Source organism: Pinus tabuliformis, chromosome 6, assembly GCF_031772625.1.
Source record: "Pinus tabuliformis cultivar Carrire ecotype Pingquan chromosome 6, CPIR1, whole genome shotgun sequence".
Taxonomy (NCBI): domain Eukaryota; kingdom Viridiplantae; phylum Streptophyta; class Pinopsida; order Pinales; family Pinaceae; genus Pinus; species Pinus tabuliformis.
This window is the reverse complement of record NC_142292.1, coordinates 1,281,707,377-1,281,730,283: the sequence shown is the minus strand read 5'-3', so window position 1 is coordinate 1,281,730,283 and position 22,907 is coordinate 1,281,707,377. Positions and strand designations below refer to the sequence as shown.

Here is a 22,907-nt window from a genome sequence, read left to right as displayed (position 1 = left end):
AAATTAGTAAAGAAAAGTCCAAAAATTTTGCTTCAAAATTGGTCAACGTCAAAGTCAACTTTGAGTTCAAGGGTTGCCTTAGGTATGTGGTCAAATGTGGCAAAAGTGCCCAAAAAAATCCATCCTCCTTTCCCCTGAATTTGGTATCATAAACAAATCCAAAATCCCAAGTCAAACCATGCCCAAATTCCCAAAAGGCAACCATGGTCAAAGGCTCAAAATAGAAATTCAATCAAGAAAACATAAATGCATTCCTTCCCTTTGCGCATGTGAACTCAAACTTGCAATTTTAGAGTTGTATGAACCAGACAAGAAAATATGTGATGTGTGAATCATGCCTCCAAGTTATGTGACATTTGGTGTATTTACATGTTCCAAGTAGGGCGAATTTCCTTTCCTGGGTTGACTTGTACTTTTGTGTAGATGTGGGTTTCAAATTAAAAATAATAGTTTTTCCTCACGCAAATTAAATTATTCCAAGGGATATAAGGGTCTCCAAGGGAAGAGGAAGGCTTCCCAAAGGAGGGAATTTATTCCTAAGCTATCGAATTTCAACACCTCAGAGGCCCAAATTGGACCTTTCACTTTCATATTCATATAGATGCATCAGAGAAGCAAATTGGGGCAACTCTAGGACAAATTGCAAAAATTATTTCCGAGGTTGAATTTAACTATACAGTAACTGCAATAGTATTTTATGCTTGGTTGGACAAACAAAAAACCCTCACAGGTTCTCCCAGAAACCTAGGGCAGGCCGAATAAGGGAAAAATGGTTCTAAGGCTTAGGATTCTTTTAGTGATGCAAGAAGTAAAGGAGTGATCGAGAAGAGAAGTGAAGGATAAGCACGTGACTCCTCACATGCAGGTCTATTGGAGTTTTTAATGTAGTTGGGAAGCACTCTTAGATAGTTCAAAATATTGGTCCTACACATAAGAAAGATAACAAAGCAACCTACACAACATAATATTTAATCAATAAAAACCATAAGAAACAACTAAATGTGATTGATTGCATTACAAACTACCAAACTTCCAATTATTCATTATTTATACATAAGAAATGAACACTGAACTTTAGTATCTGTAAGTAAGAAAAATCTTTCTATATTAATTAAGCAGTGAAAGGAATGTTACAACCATCAAATGTAGTTCTAGCAACACCTCCTCCAGGTCCTAGCTCCAAAGCTCTCCCTCTCAAGTTAGATCTCAACAATGTAAAAATACAAGAGTTCTCATCCCTTTCTCAATGGCCAAACCTCCAATATATAGGAAGTGGAGGATATGAAGATTTCCAATATTCCTCCTTAGTTCAATTTGGGCAAAAGCTTTTGCGTGAATAATGTTTCCTTGTTAAAAATGATTTTATCCTCCTTTTAGATGCTTTTATGCTTAGAAAAAAACTTCCCCATGCCTTATGGCTCTTTCCAACTTTTGTGTACTTTTCTTATTTGGGGAAAATCTAAATATGGGGATAAAAATATCACATTCAACCATATGAGTTTCTGAAAGTGAAGAAGATAGTCAAAGCTTAGTTAACTTGAGGTTTTTCCTCATGAATGAGTGAGAATTTTGCTAACAAAATTTAGATGAAGGGGACAAAGTGTTATAGACAAAAAAGGATAATGTTGTCCTCATTGGAAAATAAATCATGTTATTGTCTTATATAGGCTAGAAAAAGGGGTGTATTTCACCCAAAAATATAATATTCTCCTCTTAGTGGATGAGGACACATTTTCATGGATAACAGTAACTGAAAAATATTTCCTCATGCATACTAACCATTTAGTAATCAAGTACTTAATGAATAAACCAAATGTGAATTCTCACATCATTAGGTGGTTATTATTGTTGTAACAAGTTGACTTGAATATTGTTGAAAAACCTAGAAAAGAGATTGTTGTTGCATATTTTCTATCAAGACTATATTTTTCTATAGATGAAGAGGTGATAAATGACTAGCTCCCATATGAACATATTTTTTCATGATGCTTATATCTCCATGGTTTTCAAACATTTCCCATTACCTATCTATTAACTAATTCCGTCTTCTCCTATCTTCAGAGGTGAAAAGTAAGATTGCTAGAAAAATTTCTTACTATACTCAGGTTGGGGGAACCTCTTTAAGTGGGGGCCTTGATCATATTATGAGAATATGTGTGAGGAAGGATGAAGTTTATGATATACTCTCTAATTTCCATGATGAGCCTTGTGGGGGCCATTTTGTTGCAAAGAGGAAAACTTACAAAATCTTGCAAGTAGGATACTTTTGGCCAACCCTTTACAAGGACGCCAAAACATATATTGAAAAGTGTGATGAATGCTAAAGGATGGGAAAATATACTTGAAAGGATGAAATTCCCCTTCAACATCAAGTGTATTTTGAGCCATTTGAGAAGCGAGGCCTGAAATTCATTAATCATATTGATCCCCGATCGAGGTAGAAAAGGTACATCATTGTATGTACTAACTACCTAACCAATTGGGTTGAAGTGAAGGAAAAAATGATGCAAGGGATAAAATTCGTGCTCAAAATTGAAATTTTGTGACAGAGATTGAAACCTGAATGAACATATATATCTCAACGATTTGAATCCAACGCAACTTCAATCGTTCAAAACCAATATCGTATGCTCCCGATATAGAGTTCTGATTGAATTCTCAGACAGGGAAATTTTGAAAAAAGGACAGATGACTGAACATTTTGGGCCAATGGCAAGCTCCCATATGGCGTCACCAGATTGGTCAAAAAATATAAAAAAATTGAGGTTTTGAAATTTCCTAATGTCTCCTAAGGTTCGAATTTTTAATTAATTTTGTTGATGATTTGGTATTTGAGAGCCAATTGTGGAGAGCCACTTGGGCCAACCAATGATTGCCATGTGGCCTCCAGAGGATGGCTTAAAAAAATTTTAAGGGTTGAAGAGAAGCAACGGGTTCAAACCTACAACCTCACTAATGCACCACACATATTGTTATCACAAAATCAAGCCCTGAAAGGCTACTGATCAGGTAGACCTTGTGTAACTCTTTAAAACCTACTTTAGGCTGAGGCTTAGCCTCCTCAACCTGAGAGGGCTCTCTCTAGATGGGTTAATGATTTTGATTTAAAGTAAGATGGCTAACTCTTGTAGAATAACTATGACAAATATGACTGCTGGAAATACATTAAACAAGCATCCATTGGGCCTATGGAGTCAACAACACCTTAATAAACAATGATCTTGACTTTACATAGAAGTCAGGGCACTTAGCATTTGAATATTCAGAACACAACTCATATGGAACCACAGTTTATAAATGCACACAGGAAATCAGAGCACAATCAGTGAATTCTGAGTGATTGTACATCTATACAACTGTAAAAATTAAGGAAAGGACAAGATCATACATTCTGAACATAGAAATCCTTCATGAATCCTGAGAAGTAAAACCAAATTATATTACTGAAAGTGAGTTTCTACACAAGCCAAATACAAGCTTTGTTCATCAAATTTCCAACCCCCATTACATTGTTGTTTCAGCTATATATAGAGTCCTTATTCTAACTAATTCGAGCTTCCTCCTCCAGCATGAGGGGAATTCGATAACTACCTCTAATGACACCTATCAGCTATTTAACTAACTAATAAATACAATAAAGTGCTGACTGGAGTTTTTTAAGAGTTCTAAATTAACTATGACTCTAACTCCATTTTCCATGCATAATGACTTTAATTACAATGATCCTCGTTCTTTGACACTTTGCTCCTCTTTAGTTTGGCTGTAATGGATGTTCAACGCTCCATGTTTGATCTTTAATGACACATCCTTTCCAATACCCTGAAATATAGGAAACTGCCTCTGTTTGTCGGTCCTTGGTTTGCCTCAAAATATTCGAATCCAAAGAAGCATGCCTTTATCCTTTAATTACCCAAAATAGATCAGACTGCCACGTCCTTGATGTGCTGTCCACCGCTTCATGTACCTGTGTGATGACAAAAACCTTTCAAAAGATTTGCCGCTTTGTCGACTATAATTGATCAACTGAATTGTAACATGCAGCTACAGCAGTTTCGTAGCGCGCTACGAAACTGCTGTGTAATTTCAAAAGCACAGTCTTCCTTTCATAGCTAAATGATCGCCACTGTTCATGGCTTAAGACTGCTCTTCTCTAATTACAAAATTTGGATGTTTGACCTCATTACAGCTGGCATTTCCATAATGCAAAAATAGCAACCATCTTATTCAAGCTTACTCTGTCCAAATCACTAATAATCTCTTCACACTTGATAATGTGATGCATAAAGTTATCAGCGTATAGCTTTGAAGACTTTGATTCAACAATATGAACGATATCCTCATCAATATAAAAGTCAACATCTGCATTTGATATAATTCCTCCCTCATGATCAATTGCATGAGTCTTATGCTTGTATGTCATAACTTCTGATAAGAACAGCTTCAACTGATGCCTATATGCATCCTGGTTATTTTTTACAAGAGCTTCATCATAGTTTGGTACTGAAGGAGTAATAAATTTAGGACAGGCATATGAAAAAAATTCGTCATACACAGCCTCATCACTTCTCTGCATTCTTGCCATCTTCTCCCCATACTTCCCTTTCAGCTGATTGTTCACATTTTCCTCAACAAGCTTCATTTGTGGACAGATAGAGAGGCATATAGCCAATAGAGCATACATCTGTTCATTTTTCTTCAGAATTTGGTCAAACTGTGGAGACTTTTGATGGAACTGTTTGGTCTTTATTATATACAACAGAACTTGATTGAAGGCCCGTATTGCCTCAACATACCTTCTCAACATAAGGTTGGCGAATCTATAATAATAAATAGTTGTGATATGGCTTCCAATCACTGAATTGTAGACACCTGTCTGGTTAACATCTATAGCTGCCAAGCACTTGAGTCCACTGTAATAATCCCCAAGAAGGCAATGTACACGAAGTAGACCAATAATACTAAAGTATCCCAGAACCTTCAGAACATTGCTTCCTCCTTTGTAGTCATATCCATCAGTTGCAGTAAATGTTAAATTACCTTCTTTCTCTTCCTCTAGGATCTGGATGATCTCAGACTTCTCAACAAGAGCCTGTAAATAGTTGAGCACACTATAGACATTCCACACCTCATTCAGATTTTTGTGACAGTGGCAACAATTTTCTCCAATTCAGAAGGAAACAATACAGACCACAGTTCTCTAGTTTTGAAGCAATAATCCTTAAACACCATATCTGACATGTCCTGATTGTTGATACCATAACCTTGGATTGATCTTTTTTTTTATATCAACAAAATATAAGTGAATATTTGACATCTGTTTAAGAAACATAGTCAGTGCTTCATTGGTTCTAGGAAACAAGTGTGCCCTTGCATTGTTATCAACAAAAAGATGTAGCCGTTGCTCAGTTGAATCTGTCATTGGCAGAGGATTCACTTGAGATATGGGATAGGAAAGCCTATAAGATTCAAGTTCTTTGCCACTGTGAGAATCTACAAATGAAAGAATCCCTGTCTCATCATGTCCTAGACCACATTTCCCTATTTTCAGAACAGCTGGACTCTGGTCTATGTACTGGGCCTTAACCAAGAGAAACAGAGGCCAGAGATGCCCATACTCTTGCATTCTTAGCACCTTCTTGAAAGTTTCTTGTCTTTGAAAACTTTAAACGACACCAAATTCTATTCAAGTTGAGCATGTGCAGTGCATGCTTCAAAATAAGTGGTGTATTGTCACTCAGGAGTGCCAAATTTACATGCCAAATACGCCTTAACCGACACCGTTTGACCTGTAATAAGACCTGTAATCTCCTTATAGAAATGTACAAGTGAATCAAGGTCTTTTAATCCATGATAGCGCACCCTTAATGTCTGGTTCTGTAGAAAGAGAGATGGAAAACTATGAACTCCATTCCTCGAAAGAACACTGGGCATTAGAACAGACTCCTCTACAGCTACATGGTAAATCTTTGGAAACATTGAAGATAAGTCATCATATAAAGATCGACATAACTTTGAAAATGGACACCATGAAGCATGAAACAGCACCGCCATGTGGGCATCATGATAACGTAGCATATCCAAGGCTCTTTCAAATGATACATCATCAAGCTCACTAACTCTGGAAGGGTGAAAGACGGGAGTTTCAGATGACTTAAAGTCAGCAGCCATGCATTTTTCCGGCCATACAAAGGCCACTTCAGGCAAAGAAGGGCACGGGCAATATGTCAGTCTGCTATGAAATGAAGCATTCTTTTCAAGCACAGCGTGGTGACCTTTCCCTTCGATATTTTGGTCTGAACTCACTGGCAAACAGTTTCTTGAATGTGCACATCCCAATTGAAATCCAACATCCTTAGCAGAAAGCCCTTTTTTTTTTAGTTCTCTTTGTATTTACAGAGTTCATCAACGGAATTCTTTCACTGAGTGAATGATAGTGGATGAGACGACCCTTTGCTGTGGAAGATTCCAATATTGTGTTCTCCAGATCTATACCACCAATAGCCCGATCACATAGTCGAGCCAATAAAAGTCCAACCTCTACCATGCAAAATCCCAGTTGCCTGAAACTATTCCCAAGCTTTTCAAAGTCACCACCGTGAGGTCTTTGTGAAAAAACTACCTCAGCATATTCTCGATCAATTACCTTGGGTTCTGAATTCCCTTCTGGTGGCGAGGCTGGCCTTTTCTTATGATCTATATCACCTTTCGGTGATTCATTTTCACGTTCCAATTTAGAACAAAGATTTCTGAAAGCAACCCCTCAATTTTCGAGCTACTGCAATCTCTGTAATGTGGAGGTGGTACGGCCTCTGTATCTGCTCCAAGCATTGTGCCTTTCCGATCTTTCTGTTCTTCAAGACATTTTGCAAATTAGAAACAAAGGAAAGTGACAAGAGTCCATTCTTCCCAGAAGTCATACTGCCAGATTGATCACAAATCGAAACCAGAATCAGAAGTTTCGGTCTTAGTAGAGAATTTTCAAATTTGGTTTTGGATGGAAATCTCGATTTGAATAGTACAGGCAAGAATCAAATTTGAAGGCTACAGAACACGTGTCAAGACCGACATGTAAAACTTTGCACATGTTATCCCCGTAAAATTCTTGCAGAAAATATGACAGCTGGGGTGAGATGTGCTATGGATCAGCATGAATTCCCCATTTCGTAGCGCAGTTAGTGCAAAATTGGTGTTTTCCGCTACGAAATCACCTAAAACATGTTGCGCTGCGAAACTGCTAAAAGGATTTAGGCGCATCAAACTAATGTGAGCGATTTTGAAATTAGAATTCTTAAGTGATAACACATACAACTTAACAAATATGGGAAAAAGGTTCGTTATAAAGTTTCATTAGTGTATAACTAGGGGAGGGGGTTAGGCTAAGCCCTAGATCTTGGCCACCCCTATGCCCACAGGACTATAAGTGAGGGGGGATGGGCAAGAGGCTAGGCCTTAGCCCACCCCATACCCACAACCCTAAATCCAACACACTATTGAAGATCCAAGTGAAGACCAGAGTTTGTTGGATGGCAGACAACCCAAGGGGCCATATGGTGGCCATAGAACAAGGATCACATAAGTAAAGGGGGTCAGCTCTAGGTTACCAGGATGCATATGATCGAGAGCATGTGCCAAGAAGAGGGCTAACACTATTGGTACATAGGTCCTAGAATCTCAGCCCCAAACCTAATCATATGGGTGCCATGTGACCAATATTTTTTAAAATGGGTGTTGAGTGGGTAGACTAACCGTCCTAAAATTTTACCCATCAAGTGGGATTATAGGCCAGATTTGCATGCCAATTCTGGGATTGGGCGCACAATCTAGGTGTAGTCCGAATTGGACGAAGATTAGTTGGATAATTGAACAAAAACTTGTAAAGGGCATATCTTACTCAATTCTGGCCAAATGAGGTGCATAAAAAACCAAAATGGGAGTTTTTGACAGTGTCGGATCCATTGGAGAAATCATTTTTTTCTATTTGAGCTATGTAAAATCATGTAAACGCACTTTTGAGAACTTAATGAAAGAGGCCCTGCATTGGTAGTTGGACTAGGAGATGTAGCCCAGGATAAGGGTGAACTCCTTTATCATGTTTTGTGTTATGTGTTTAAGATATGCTTATTTTGTCTTTGTTTGGCTATAAGTTATGGTTAAATGCACTTATTTTATGAATTTAGTAAATTGATCATCTACCCAAAACACATCTAAATTTCACTTGCAAATTGTTAAAAATATTCAAGTTTACATATTCAGATGAAACAAAAAAACAAAATGTGGTTTAATTCTTAAAATAAAACATATTCTAAAAGTTTGGTTTTCCAAGAGAATTAGTGACAGAATAAGGCTTCTAGTTCACCTATAATCTAATTGAAGAGATAATGGAGAAACACCACATTTTCCATCAGAATTCATGTCCCAAGAAAATGGGTAATAAAACGTCACTAAAAATAACTTAAAGAGAACTCTTACTAAAGTGATCAATGACAAAAAAAAGGATCGGCCATAAAGGATTGTTGAGGCCACTTGGGCTTACAATACTACTTGGAAAACCACCATTGGTTTCACCACCTCTCAGTTAATCCACTGGAAGAAGGATTTATTATAGATTAAATTTTAGTACAACACACCAAGTATGACAACCCTGCTTGCCATTGATTTAACCAAAGAACATTCTAATATGTTACAAATATTGAATGCACTAGATGAGTATAGAATGAAGGCCTTCTTATGCTCTAAATTAGTTCAACTACAGAAGAAAAGTATGGCATGCCAAACACATTGAAATGGTAGCCTTCCAAGAGGGTGATTGGGCCCTCCCATATGACTCCAAGCTCAAGGATTTCAAAGGAAAAATTATGGCCAAATGGTTAGGGACTTATCTAGTTGAGAAGTGCTATGATCATGGCTTAGTCAAAATCAAGGCTATAGACGAGGAACAAATTCCACTTCTATTGAGTGGATGTCAATTGGATATTTACAAGAAGCCCCTTTTCAGGGCTAAGTTTACAAATTCAATGAGGAACTGAATCTAATTGAGAGCATCAAATATCCAAATCCATTCAATCCCTATTAAATAATAAAAAAAAGATATAGGAAAACATCATGAGGATTAATAGGGGTAGGTGGGTCAACTCAGTGTTGTGCATTAAACCCTCTTTCTCCACCACCTGAACACATCTCCATTTAAGTTGAGATTTAACCTGAGATTGACATCCGTCCTCCCATTGATATTGGTCATGCAAAATATGATTTAAAAAGCCCACAATAAAGTTCCCATCACTATAGGAAGAAAAGTTACAACTTGAAACACTATAGGACTCAGGTTGTAAATATACAGAAAACATGTCACAAAACACTATAGGAAACACAAGGTTTTCTATAGGAATGTAGTTTGATAATGAAAGCACTCCCAGATACCCTTGAGCATGTTGTAAGGGATTTTACTCTCAAATAACAAAATTTGAATTCATTCCAACACCTTATCTTGAATTTAGAATAGGCCTATTGCATGCTTGTTAAGAATTATCAGCGATTTTTTTAGAATCCATGTGTCGGAACTGTGAAATAAGGGAAAGAAGAGAGTCTATCAAATTTTTTCCTTTGTGCATTTTTTCTTGGTTTGATAGTGAAAAAATATTTAAGGATGTGTTTCTTTTGAAGTTTCAGAAAAAAATAGAGTACCCTCCTACCACAAGAAACTTTGTATCTTGTAGCAGCACAAAGACAATGTTTTTCCTTGCAAAGAGAACTTGTTAAAGCTTTCTTGTATTTGTGAAGGAATGTCTAAAATAAAACCCCAAGATTTTGAAGGAATCTATAACCTACTGATACAAATAGAATCCACCAGAATCCTGAGGTTTTTTCTATCTTAGAAAATTTTCAATCGTTGGGATTCTTTAAATACCTCTCAGGGTTTGATGATGAGATTACTATGGAATTTTAGAAATTCTAAGGGTCAATAATTGACCACTGTAGCCAAGGGATTCATGATCCATGTCAATGAATATTCCATTAGTGAAGTCACCACTCCCTTTATGGGGTTGCATTGGAATAATGAATAGAGAGAATAATCCATTAATGCTAAGAGAGGATACTTCTTACCCAATTAGTAGCCCGATGAAGATAAACATGGAATTAGGAGGGAGAGACTACCTAGCCATTGGGATGAGGTAGATTATCACGTTCTCAAATATATTTCGTGTGAAGGTAGGATGTGAATAGTATATGCCTATCTTTTCAGACTACTATATCAACTAAGAATTTAGTCTCACCTTCCAATCCATGAGCTATTGATTATTTCATTCTTCCTTATTCAATCCCTCATGGAAATGAGCACCAAATCAAAGAAGAAAAACATAAATACCTAGCCCATCATGACCTAATTAAGTTAATATTCATTAATACATTGGATTGATTTTGTGGGCATGGACATACAAGTGTTCCTATAAGCCCAGGAAAAAATTAATAAACCATAGAAGGGCTCAACCAAGAAAAGGAAAGTGAAGACAATAGCTATCCCTATAAAGAAGAATAAGGAAGAAACCCTAAAATAAGGTAAAATGAGATTGTATCCACATTGGAAGGCTTTAATAGCCCAACCAAGCCAAGAGAAAGTAGGCATGTCCAACAAATTGTGCATACAAGAAGTAAAAGTACTAGGATAAGGTTTGCTGGTAAACCAAAACCTCTTTCTACTACCCCTACTACCATTAAAGCAGCACCATGTCAAAAAGGGGAGAGTCTACAAGAAGAAGAGGTGCAAGGATTGCCAGATTCATAAGCACAATAAGGCAAAATACTAGTACTCCATAAGGTTATAGAACAACCAATACATATACAGGGGTAGACATTCCATCTATAGGAGCAAGATGTCCTACTATAGGGGTAGTTTGTAGAGCTACAAAATATTGAAAATGAATCAAATTAATTAGCCTCAAGGAAACCCCCTTCCATTTTCTCTTGTTCACTGAAGGTTGATCCCCCTGCTATAGGAACATTAAGAAGAGTACTCCATGAAAACCTAGTGCCCAACCTATTGCTTGAAGAGTATAAGGAAAAGGTAGAAACACACTAATAGAGAAGAATAACACAAGACAAGGGGGTGCCTACTATTGCTAAGATAAAGGGTGGGATAACAATAATGTGGGAAGACATGGCCTTATTGAGATTAGATGAGGCCAACAAAGGAGAATAGCTTGAGAAGGAAAACAAACAACTATGAGGCCAATTGGAATAAGCACAGGGATTTCTAAATGAAAAATAAACGCATATTTCATCATTAGAAACATCTTTAGGGACTATGTGTTTTGGAGAATTTGGTATCTATGGATAAATACTAATTCCCTAGATAAGTAGCTATATTTAGAACAATAGTTTAAAGTGTTTTAGTCTTTTCCTATAAGCAATAGATAAGATGAGAAGATGAGAAGACCTACTTGTAGTTCCTCTTTCTTCTCTTCTCCTTTGTATTGATCCTATCACTCCTTCCCGTACTTAATATGCTTGATAAATACCTGTAAACACAACAGAAAACAAAGAATCGATCAAAGAAAAAGATCTATTGAATATAAGTGAAAGGAATCATATACAATTCACACATAAAAGCATTATGAAATAGTACAAACATATGGGAGAAAGGTTCAAACACTTTATTGAATAGAAGAAGGAAATACAACCATTGGTGTCTGATTCAAAGCCATTCCTCCAGCTTGGATCCCATCCAAATCACATCAAAATCATGACAAACTTGTAGCATTGCAAATTATACTTGCTTCAAAGCCAAATCTCATAGCAACATTATCTCCTTACAATTCAACATAATCCAGCCCCTGATCACTTAGATGAGTGGTCAATTTATAAGAAGATGAAGGATCTTTTGTCATAAATGGTGGCATTGAATGGCCTTGCATACTTAGAATTAGTTCCATGGAGGAATGGATGAGAGGATAGGATGCTCCTTAAGTCATTCCTCATCCATTTTCGAGCTCATACGAGTTGATAAGTGAGGGAACCTTCTATATGAATCCAAAAGTTAATAATATTCCCCAAAACCTATGTGAATTTCGCTCAATCTCACCCAGCACAGGTGAAAGGAAGCCTAAGTGCTCTGCAGAGCACCCTGGCATGGACTTAACTACTTGCAGCGCACCCTTACATGGGCCTACCTACACTGGTCCCTTTAGAGGCTATTTCTGGATGTCTTCAAGTCATGAAACTGTCTGGGAAGGAGGCATTCAAAGGAGTCACTTTTTTAGGGAATGTAGCAACTGAAATTAGGGTTTGATGAGCCCTAAAACACTAACTCGATGATGGGATTGATGTGCCCGAATGGATCTGTAACAGCTACCCCATAAAGCATGAAGTCGGAAAAATGCCAACGTCAAATGAAATTCTTTACGATGTGACCAGGAGGTATCGAAGTGGAAGGTGACCTACATCAATTACAATACATATGTCATGATATTTGATTTTACATGAATTGTTGAGGGAAGACATACCCATGCTCAGCTTATAAACTTTCATTACGTGTACATAAATACTCCTCTACAGATATAGATGCATGATTAGAATGATCATCAATGTAAAGCCATTATACATATGATTTAGTACTCCTGAAATCGTAGCTCAGATGGATGAAACTAGATCCGGGGTCTTCTATATCTTTCAATCGTTCCCTCAAGTATGATTCTAACCATGTGAATATGTGATCTAAAGTCGAACATGGGAAGACACCATCTGATTAGCAGCCAATGATGTAAGTTGTTAATAGATGCGAGAGAAATCACCGATAATGATAATGATTCTTAAGGTACTGCAAGACATTCTGCATGGTGTGAATGGATGATTTGATGTCAAACACCATACAAAGTCTTTCGGTCGAAGGCCATTGATGTTAACCTATTGCCAGAAGCGAGAAACCTGCCATTGATGCATGTAAGCCTCAAGGTACTAGAAGGGTGTTTCTAAGTCAACTTCTTGGATAATGTGCTGATGTCGACAAGAAGCGACTCAATGCAGGAGGGCCTTGATGTATTCCACATCAATGACACGAAACAAGTGTAGTGATTTTGGAGATGGAATTTGATTGACGACACAAGGTTCAGGAATGGCGGTCATGAAATTGAAGGTTTACAGTATTACAAAGGATGAATTTTGACTTAATGACTTCTCTTGAACATGTCGATGACATTAAAATGAATTGCTACCATTGACCCGAAACAAAGTGATGGATGGTATGATAGACCAACGATGTGATAACCATCAAGCTAATAAGCCAACCCAAATAGTCATGGTGATGGAATGAATGTGTCATATTCAAGAGTGACCTGCTACCATAAAGTGGTTTTCCCTTTTTTCCCATTTTCCCTAGTCATTTCTGACCAGTACCTCTTTATTTTTATCAAACTTGAGGAGGATAACATATTATTTTTGTATAATTCCACCCTTCAGGTGAATCCATCACTATGTGATGTTTTAATGAGTCTAGTGGAGGTGAATCTCGGTCTTGTCTAGATGGACAAGTTTGTCGCTATTTGATGTTTTAACGAGTTTAATGACAAAGATAACTCGGTCCTTTTCATGTTTAGAGAATTTGAAAAGGGACTAAAAGAAAAACCCACAATTTTTTTTTCGTAAATTAATATCTTAAGCCCAAAAAAGCGTAAAACAATACAAGAGAGATATCATTTCCAATCCGTTAACGAGTTGGAAAGGACAAGCACTCGACAATATTTTCATGTTTAGAGAGTTTGAAAAAGAGCTTAAAGACGACTCTAAGGGGGTTCCTTTTTCCTTTTTAACAAAGCTCGAAAAAGAGATAAAAGTGTTCTCTGTGGTCAAAGGTACAATTCACAATCGAGAACATCAAATTCTGTAAGTTAGTTGCAAAACCTACTCAAAACACCACCAAATGGATTAAAAATACCTATTTCATAAGCAAAAATAGGCAAATACTAATGTTTACTCGATTAATGAACATAACATAAAACAAGTTTTTACCATGACATTTTACCATTTGGAACTTATCATTCAGTTTTGTGCTCTAAGGTAGTTTTTTACCTCGAACTTCATCAGCTGATTGTGAGAGATTCTACAGACCATTTCTCGAGCAATCTAGACCAGGTAGGAGCTAAACCTCTCTTCTTTCTTTTCAAGTCATTCTTTTGTCATTTCATGCAAGTTTTAGGGTTTCTGGGGCCCCTAGGGTTTCATTTTTTCTCTCTGGGATCACCGCAGGATTTCACATGAAAAAATACATTGAAGATCACCCAGATAGAAGCTTGCATGCTCTGTAATGCACTATCTCTATGCCTGGGCTACGCTGGGTGAGTTTCCCAAGTTTGATTTAGTTGTTTGCTCCAAAATTTGCGCTGTTTTTTACATGGAAAGGATCCTAGTTAAGCTTATATTTGTGTTTCAGGCTTTCATCAGATCAGAATGTTGATTACATGGTGAGAAAGAGAGCATGAAGAACAAGACATGGTTGCCCTAAACAATCTGGGTATAGTTGAGGCCCTCAAAAACTGCAGGTTACTCAAATACTTCAAGTTGTCCGGAATGAGGCAACAAATAGAACTACTGCAGTTCCTTGTTCATGCATGGGATCCGACAGATCAAAATTTTCACATTAGGGACAAGATGGTCCCTATTACCATTGATGATATTTACTTTCTTACCAGACTATCAAGGCGAGGTGCCCCCATCTCACTTTCTGGATTTTCCCGTGGAGGTGAATTAGTGAGAGATTATATTAGACAGTTTTGTCAACCAGGTACACAGCCTAGCAAGGATGGGAAAATAAACATCAAGGATGTAGGTGATTTTCCTTTGAGAACGATCCTCTTCACAATCACAAAATTGGCTGGTAGTGTGACACTATATCTAGCGAACATATCATATATGCAGTATGCACTTGAGTGTCCAGAGCCAAAAGTTTTCAATTGGTGCAAGGCTATGCTTTCTTCACTAAAAGAAAAACTGACCAAGGTAAAAAGTGGTAAGATGAAGAATCTATGCTATGGTTCGATCTTAATTGCTTTTACCTTAGAGAGAATCCCATTGATGCAACCACAACATGTATGACTGGGTGTAGCTGGTCCTAGAGATTGATGTATGCAGAGGTCGATCGAATTGATGGCTCGACATGTGGGTCAGTCAACAATTATCTTTTCCACCGCATTCTTCAGTTGGCTCAAACAAAAACATCTTGTCATTGAGGAGCATCCACATTTAGGGATCGATTTTCATGGAGATCCAGATTTGATTCTACTAGTTGGAGCACAATGGGGTGCTATGGGTAAATTGTTTGACCAAAAGTGTTTTTTGATTTTTCAAGTTTCTACATGTTTTTTATGTTTTTAATGTTTCCAAGACTAAATTAAAATAATTCTTATGCATGCAGATGTGGGTATTGTTCGACCTATGAGGCATCAATGGGTTTCAAGTGGGCTAGCATGGAGAAACATTGGGAGAGCAGTTCTCTAGGACTTAGATTTGGTCGAGACCTTAGCAGAGTTGTAGGATCACATAGAGGGATTAACCCTTGGTATTCTGGATGTTTGAATCAAGGATTTACCTATGAGGCTGCAGTGCCACACTATTGGTGTTCCTAACTACTGGGAAAGGCTTTTGTGCATGATAGCACAGGCTGTGACCTATTACCATGAGCACCACTAGATATACTTAGGATGTTTTACATGAATTTTGAGTTTTTTGGTTTAGATGACCAAACGTGTCTTGGACACAAATTTTGTAGAAACTTTTAAAACACCTATCTATTTTACTTTCACAGTTTTCTATGATTATATGCAATCTTTTTCAATTGATGACGTGAATTGAAAATATTACTTTTACATGTGTCGCAAATTTCTATTTAACACATAATTCACTAGAGAATCAATTAATGTGTTAAGATTTCTGGAAATATGTTGATATTGAATGTGTTCAAAATGTATTTCCAAAATACGAACTCTAAGTAACATACGAAAAATTGTTGGATTTCGGACAGTATAAATGTTTGTTAATTGTAGTACAATGAGTTGCGAGTCCAACCTAATGATGATTCGGTTAATTCCAAGTGAAATGGCATCAGAGAGTAGTTCAATCAACGCACTATACTCAGTGATGTTGTTCGTCGATCGACCGATAAAAATCCCTTGAAAACTCACTAACTCACTGCTTGGAGGGAAAATAGCCCATGTTGTTGAAGACAAGTTCTACGTAATATAACTAGCACCATCGGTGTAACGAACAAAAGGTTCTGAAGACTTTGACATTTGTAACAAATGCAAAGTGGATTACTGACTAGATAAACTCTAAAAGATACACACACACATGCAATGAAAGCATATATACATTGAGTTTTACTACACTCAATTAAGCATAGTAATGTTTGAGGCACAACCCGTCTCGGGACTATGACAATGGAATCCCATCATAATCTACTAACTCATAGGCACCTTTTTCGAGAACACACTTAACGATATAAGGACCCATCCATATTGTTTCGAATTTCCTTGCTCCAAGTTTATCAGCTTCCTGATCATAAAGCAAGACCAGGTCTCCTTCTGAGAAGATACAGGGCTTGACATTTCTATCATATTGAGCCTTGATATGTTTCTTATGCACTTCGTTAGCCAATGCGACATCACGATGAGTTTCATCCAGATGGATTAATTCCAAGAAATGCACTTCTTTGTCAGAAGTGTCGGGTAACAGGTCAATTGCGAGTTTGAGTGATGAAATTTCACATTGTACCGGTAAGATTGCTTCCAAACCATACACCAACTGAAAGGGTGCGAATCTAGTTGCATTTCTCACCGAGGTTCAATATGCCCACAAGGTAGAGTATAGGGTTGAGTGCCAATTTTGCTTATGAACCCCTATCATTCTCTGCAACATCCGCTTCAGAACTTTGTTGATGGCCTCAACTTGTCCATTCACTTGTGGGTAATAAGGGGTAGAACTATCATGTGACTATCCTAACTTAGCACTAAACTCAAGCATCATGTGATTGCGAAAATGTGACCCATGATCTATAATTATGGCTTGTGGTACACCAAACCAGGCAACCACATGGTTAAAAAAGAAAAGAGTAGCCATTTTGCCACTGTTGTTCAATGTTGGCATCGCCTCGACCCATTTGGTAAAATAGTCAACTGTGACTATAATATACCCATGCCGCCTGGCCGAGGTGGGGTTACATGTCATAAAGTCAATGCCCCATTTGGCGAATGGGACAAAAACAATGACTGAATGCAATCGTGTAGGTGGTAATCTGGTTTTTCGGTCATATATTTGGCATGCGTGACAACTCCTGACAACAATAATACAATCTTTAAATATAGTTGGCCAGAAATAACCGACATGGAGAATGCTCTGTGTGGTTGGATATCCAGATAAGTGTCCACCACAGGCACCTGAATGGCAATCATTCAGTTCTTTCTCGGCTTCCTCATGTGTGAGGCACCTCTATAAAATCCTATCGATACCATGATGGTAAAGAGTGTCGCCAATTTTTAGATAATCTTTGGATTGGTATTGAATATGTCACTATTGTGAGTGAGAGGTATGAGGCCAGAAATTTTGGGTCTAGAGATAGATCAGTATATCTCCATACCATGTGTCAGATGACGATATTAGAAATAGAGACTCATCCAAAATCAATGGTTCGGATGTTGAATCAATAGAGGTCGAGGGAAGGTCGCAAAGTAACTCTTCGAAAACTAGAGATTTATTTGATTTGACTTGATGAATTCCAAATCAAACTCCTGCAAAATGACTATCCATTTTAAGTATTTTCCCCCCAGAAATTAACGTGAAAAATGTATTTCATAGGGTTGCAATCTGAAATGACAATTTTTTTCTAGAGCAAGATGTAGAGACGAAATCTTTGAACAGCTTGCATAGCTGCCAAAGCTAGTTTTTCGACATAAGAGTACTTACTTTCTATATCGTTGAGATTACGGCTCAAGTAATAAATTGGATGTTCAATCCCATTTTCTTCGTGGACTAAAACCATCCCAATGGTTGTATCTGTAGCGGTGAGATACAGGTAATAGTCGTTTTGGTAATTTGGAGAAAACATTAATGAATCTCTAATCAAGGTATCTGTAGGAGCATTAAAGGAAGCTTGTTCAACCTGATCCCAATGGAAGGGTATCTCCTTTTTCAAAAGATGTGTAAAACCTTTAGCCATCTTAGTGTAATTAGGAATGAACCTCCTCAAAAAGTTTGCCTTCCCTTGGGGTCTCTATAACTGTAAAAGATTTGAAGGTGGAGGAAAATCAAGAATTGCCTGAACCTTTAATGGATCAAGTCGAATCCCCTCTCTAGACACTAAAAATCCAAGAAATTGACCAGAACCAACAAAAAACACACATTTGTGTGGATTGATTCAAATCTTGTAGTGTCGGCACCGTAAAATTATCATTGTCAAATGTTGCAGTGATCAGTCCACTTTCATGAATGAGCAAGTAAATTGTCAAGTTAAGGTTGAATGATGTTCTTGATGTCATGGAAGGCATAATTCATTTCCCTCTGAAATGTGGCAACTAATTCTTCAAATCGAATGGGAATTTCCTATATGCGAATGTTCCCCAAGGACAAATAAAAGATGTTTTTGATTGGTCCTGTTGGCAGATATTGATTTGATTATAGCTAGAAAAACCATCCGTAAATGAGAATATTTCGCATCCGACATATTCATCAATAATCTGGTCGATAAAAGGAGTAGAATAATTATCCTTTGGACATATCTGATTTACATCCCTATAATCAACACACAATCGAATTGTCTGTTGTTTCTTAATGACAAGAACAAGGTTAGAAACCCAGTCAGTAAGAGGTACATGGTAAATGAAACCAGCACGCAAAAGTTTTTCAACTTCTACTTTAATTGCAACTCTTTCTTTGGATGAATAGGTCGAAGCTACTGTTTGAACTCGCTTGACATCAGGGTACATTTTTATTTCATGTTTAACAATACTAGAGTCAATGCCTAACATCTCCTCGTAAGACCATGGAAATATATCTCTAAATTCATGAAAGAGAGTACAGTAACTATAGAGTTCCGATGGAGAACAAGATTTTCCGACATGAATGTTCTCTACAACATTAGTCTTGTTCGAAATATTAATATAAATTGTTTCTTCAATATTTGATAGGTTTCGCTCAGATTCTACTGTGTCTATGAAAACTGAATTCGAAAGAAAATAAAAAACTGAATGGTGGTTTAGTTCATTTGAATAATCTTCAATGTCATCTGGAAGATGGGAACGATGATGATAATCTTCCCAAGGTTCTTCTCCTATCATCATTGATTGGATGATTCCTCATCCGTAGAATGTATACATGAGAAAGGATCCGAAGAAGTACCATATTATAAAGAACAGTCTACCCATACAATTGGTGAATGCGGATTTGGGTTTGTCTCACAAGCCTGAAAAATTGATTGCTATGGTAGTTCAGTGGAGCTTAGTGGCATTACCTCAATATTATTATCAACTTCAAAATTGTTGGTAATCCTCCTTAAATCAGATGAGGTGGAGGAAATCATGTTGCAAGTCTCTACTCTTGCAACTTCCGCCGAATTAGATGGCGATGGTAGTGTAAAAGTAACAATTAGGAAAGGATCTTTAAGGAGACCTACTCCAACACTTTGAAGTGATAGTGGGGGTCCATGTACCAATGGCATGCTTCTCGTAGCCTGCAAACTATTCACAAAGAAGGAACGTTGATCGATGACTGTGATTCCACCCTTATGTTATATATCTAGGGGGGTAATATGGGGTACCAAGGGAGGTACCCAAGGTAATAATGTAATAATGGGATGGGCCATAGTAATAAATAAGGTGGTTAACCCATATCATGTAAGGGACCACAAGTAGTTAGTAATAATGTAATGGGCCTATGGTATTAGTTGATGGTATGAGGGAACCATGGTAATGACCCATGGTATTGTATGTATGAGGCCTATATAGAGGCTAGAGACTCCATGTGAAGGAATTGTATCAAGGAATATAGTCAAGGATGTTATGAAACCAGCTCAAGAAAAGATAGAAAAGATAGATCAACGCCTTAGAATTCAGCCTCTTCGAGGGGGCAACCTCCTTTACATTACATAAATGAAAAATTCTTCGATGATACAAATGAAAAGACCTCCTTTCTATATATAGGAGTCTAAGGGTTCATAACATAATCAGAGCCGACATAACAATAATAATGTAAGGGCACAATAATAACAATAGTGGGCTTCTATGGGGCACAATAGTAACAATATGGGCACTACATGGGTACATCAATATAATAAGTGGGTTGTACTAATAACAATAAGGGGTTACACTAGTAATATAGGGGCCTAACAAAGGATTATTGTATGAACAGGCATATGGCTTGTGGAGTGTTCTCCTTCCTTAAGGAGTGAATGTATGGTGTTGCCCTACCTTAAGGGTTTGATTAATAAAGAATCATTTCATATTATTTATGGGTTTATTTGCATTATCTTATATTTCCATATCAGATGTATAATATTTCTGGGTTAGATATATAACAAGTGGTATCAGAGCACTTTCTTGGGCACAAGTGGAGAATTTTTTTTTTTATTTTTTGCAGGATTTCAGGGGCGGCGAGTTTGCAGATCAGATCTATATGTTTTGGTGCAAGATCTGCGAAATATAATTGTAGATCTAGATTTTTTGTGAAAAAATAGCCGATTTAAAAAAAATAATCGGTTGAATCGGAGTCCGGATGAAGGAGATATTGCTGCTCTAAAAATCAGTGGGGTTGCAGACAATTTTTCAGGGCAGCGAGTTTGCGGCGCAGATCTGGACGTCTTGGTGCAGGATATGCAAAATATAATTGTAGATCTAGATTCTATGTGAAAAAATAGCCGATTTCAAAAAAAAAATCGGTCGAATCGGAGTCCGGATGAGGGAGATATAGCTGATTTAAAATTAGCTCTTTTTGCAGAAATTTTGGTGACGGCGGGAGAGTTGCAGCACAGATCTGAAATTCCAGTGCCTGGATCAAGATTTATATCACATGGATAGATGCAGAATGATTGTTCCATTTCTGAAAACAGGTCATAATAGGGATTCTGAGCAATATTGACTAAACTGTGACAATTTCAAATTTTCGCCAAGTAAGGACATTTTTTTAAAACCCTCTTCATGACAGGTCTAGGTTTTACAGGAAATGATAATGGTCCTACTATTGAAGAACACATAAAAAAACAGAAATAATTATGGAAAAACAATTGGAAATGGTGGGTAGTGGAGCTATTTAGAGAGGAGGCAGCCACATGGTGGGGATTATTTAACAAAACGAAGTGTTACAACCTGCCCGATGAAGAATTTGAAAAATTACTTTTAGACAAATGGTCTCCTGCCAGAAAACAAGATAAGGAGAAATATATGAGGCTATTTCATACTGGTATATTCTTATTGCAGGTTCATGGATTGATTCAGAAAAAGAAGATCATTGTTTCTATAAATCCTAGTTGGAAGCACAATTTCATCAATGTTAATTTGGCAAAAAAATTGCAAATTCCAGCAAAACACATTGAAAACACACAAGTGGATAATGAGGATGTTCTAGTGTATAAGGATTTGAAGATTTCTATGGATAAGTATGTGTTGCATGGTGATTTTTATACTTTAGAGATGGATAATATGGATGTTGTTTAGGGATATCCTTGGATAGAATCTGAGGGTAGTATCAATATTAATGTGCAGAAGAAATTCCTAAAGCTCTAGTATAAAAAGAAGAAAATTACATTACAGGATATTTCCATCAATAAACAGGTAGAGTACATGGAGGCTGAAGCAGAAGATGTTCGAGGGACTGACATATCATATGATGAGCCTTTGATGATCGACAATCAAACACAAATAGAGGATGAAACAGAAAAGGTTACAGGTACATCAGATGAGGGCTCAGTGGTTGAAGTCATATTGGAAAAGAAGACACCACAACAGGCACCACAGCAGGGTGAATTAAAGAAAAAGACATCGTGGGTTAAAACTTCAACATATCATCACCCACATCACCCCGCAAGACAACCATCAAGATGGCAACCAATTAGCCACACGGACAACAACCCCCGCAGGACAGATAGAGAGGAGCGAATATCCACCTACTACACATCAACACAGAAGAGCTACCACAGTCAACTTCCATCTCAAGTGAGCGAGGCACCAGCGAGACCGAGGGTTCACCTCTCTCTTGGATGGCTAGATGCACGTGCATGGTACCAGTGGACTACTATTTTGAGTATATCTTATTATTTGTGTTCTTCCCATGTTTTGGGGATGAAACATGCTAAGCGGGGTGGAATGTTATATATCTAGGGGGGATAATATGGGGTACCAATGGAGGTACCCAAGGTAATAATGTAATAATGGGATGGGCCATAGTAATAAATAAGGTGGTTAACCCATATCATGTAAGGGACCACAAGTAGTTAGTAATAATGTAATGGGCCCATGGTATTAGTTGATGGTATGAGGGAACCATGGTAATGACCCATGATATTGTATGTATGAGGCCTATATATAGGTTAGAGACTCCATGTGAAGGAATTGTGTCGAGGAATATAGTCAAGGATTATTGTATGAATAGGCATATGGCTTGTGGAGTGTTGTCCTTCCTTAAGGAGTGAATGTATGGTGTTGCCCTACCTTAAGAGTTTGATCAATAAAGAATCATTTCATATTTTTTCTGGGTTTATTTGCATTATCTTATATTTTCATATCAGATCTATAGTATTTTTGGATTAGATCTATAACACCTTATGAGGGAATGCAATAGTACGAAAGTACGTGGAAACCACAGTAGCCATAGCATATACCCATGGCCTTCCTAGTGAAATGTTGTAATCGAGGGGTCCATCAACTACCTCAACTTCAACA

General features: G+C 37.4%; 2 pseudogenes; both read right to left on the bottom strand.

The window, feature by feature from the left end:
- Positions 1-4,180: 4,180 nt before the first annotated feature.
- Positions 4,181-5,238, bottom strand: LOC149263322 (uncharacterized; annotated as a pseudogene).
- Positions 5,239-5,516: 278 nt separating this feature from the next.
- On the bottom strand, positions 5,517-6,132 carry LOC149263321 (5'-adenylylsulfate reductase-like 5 pseudogene; annotated as a pseudogene).
- Between the last annotated feature and the right edge of the window lie 16,775 nt (positions 6,133-22,907).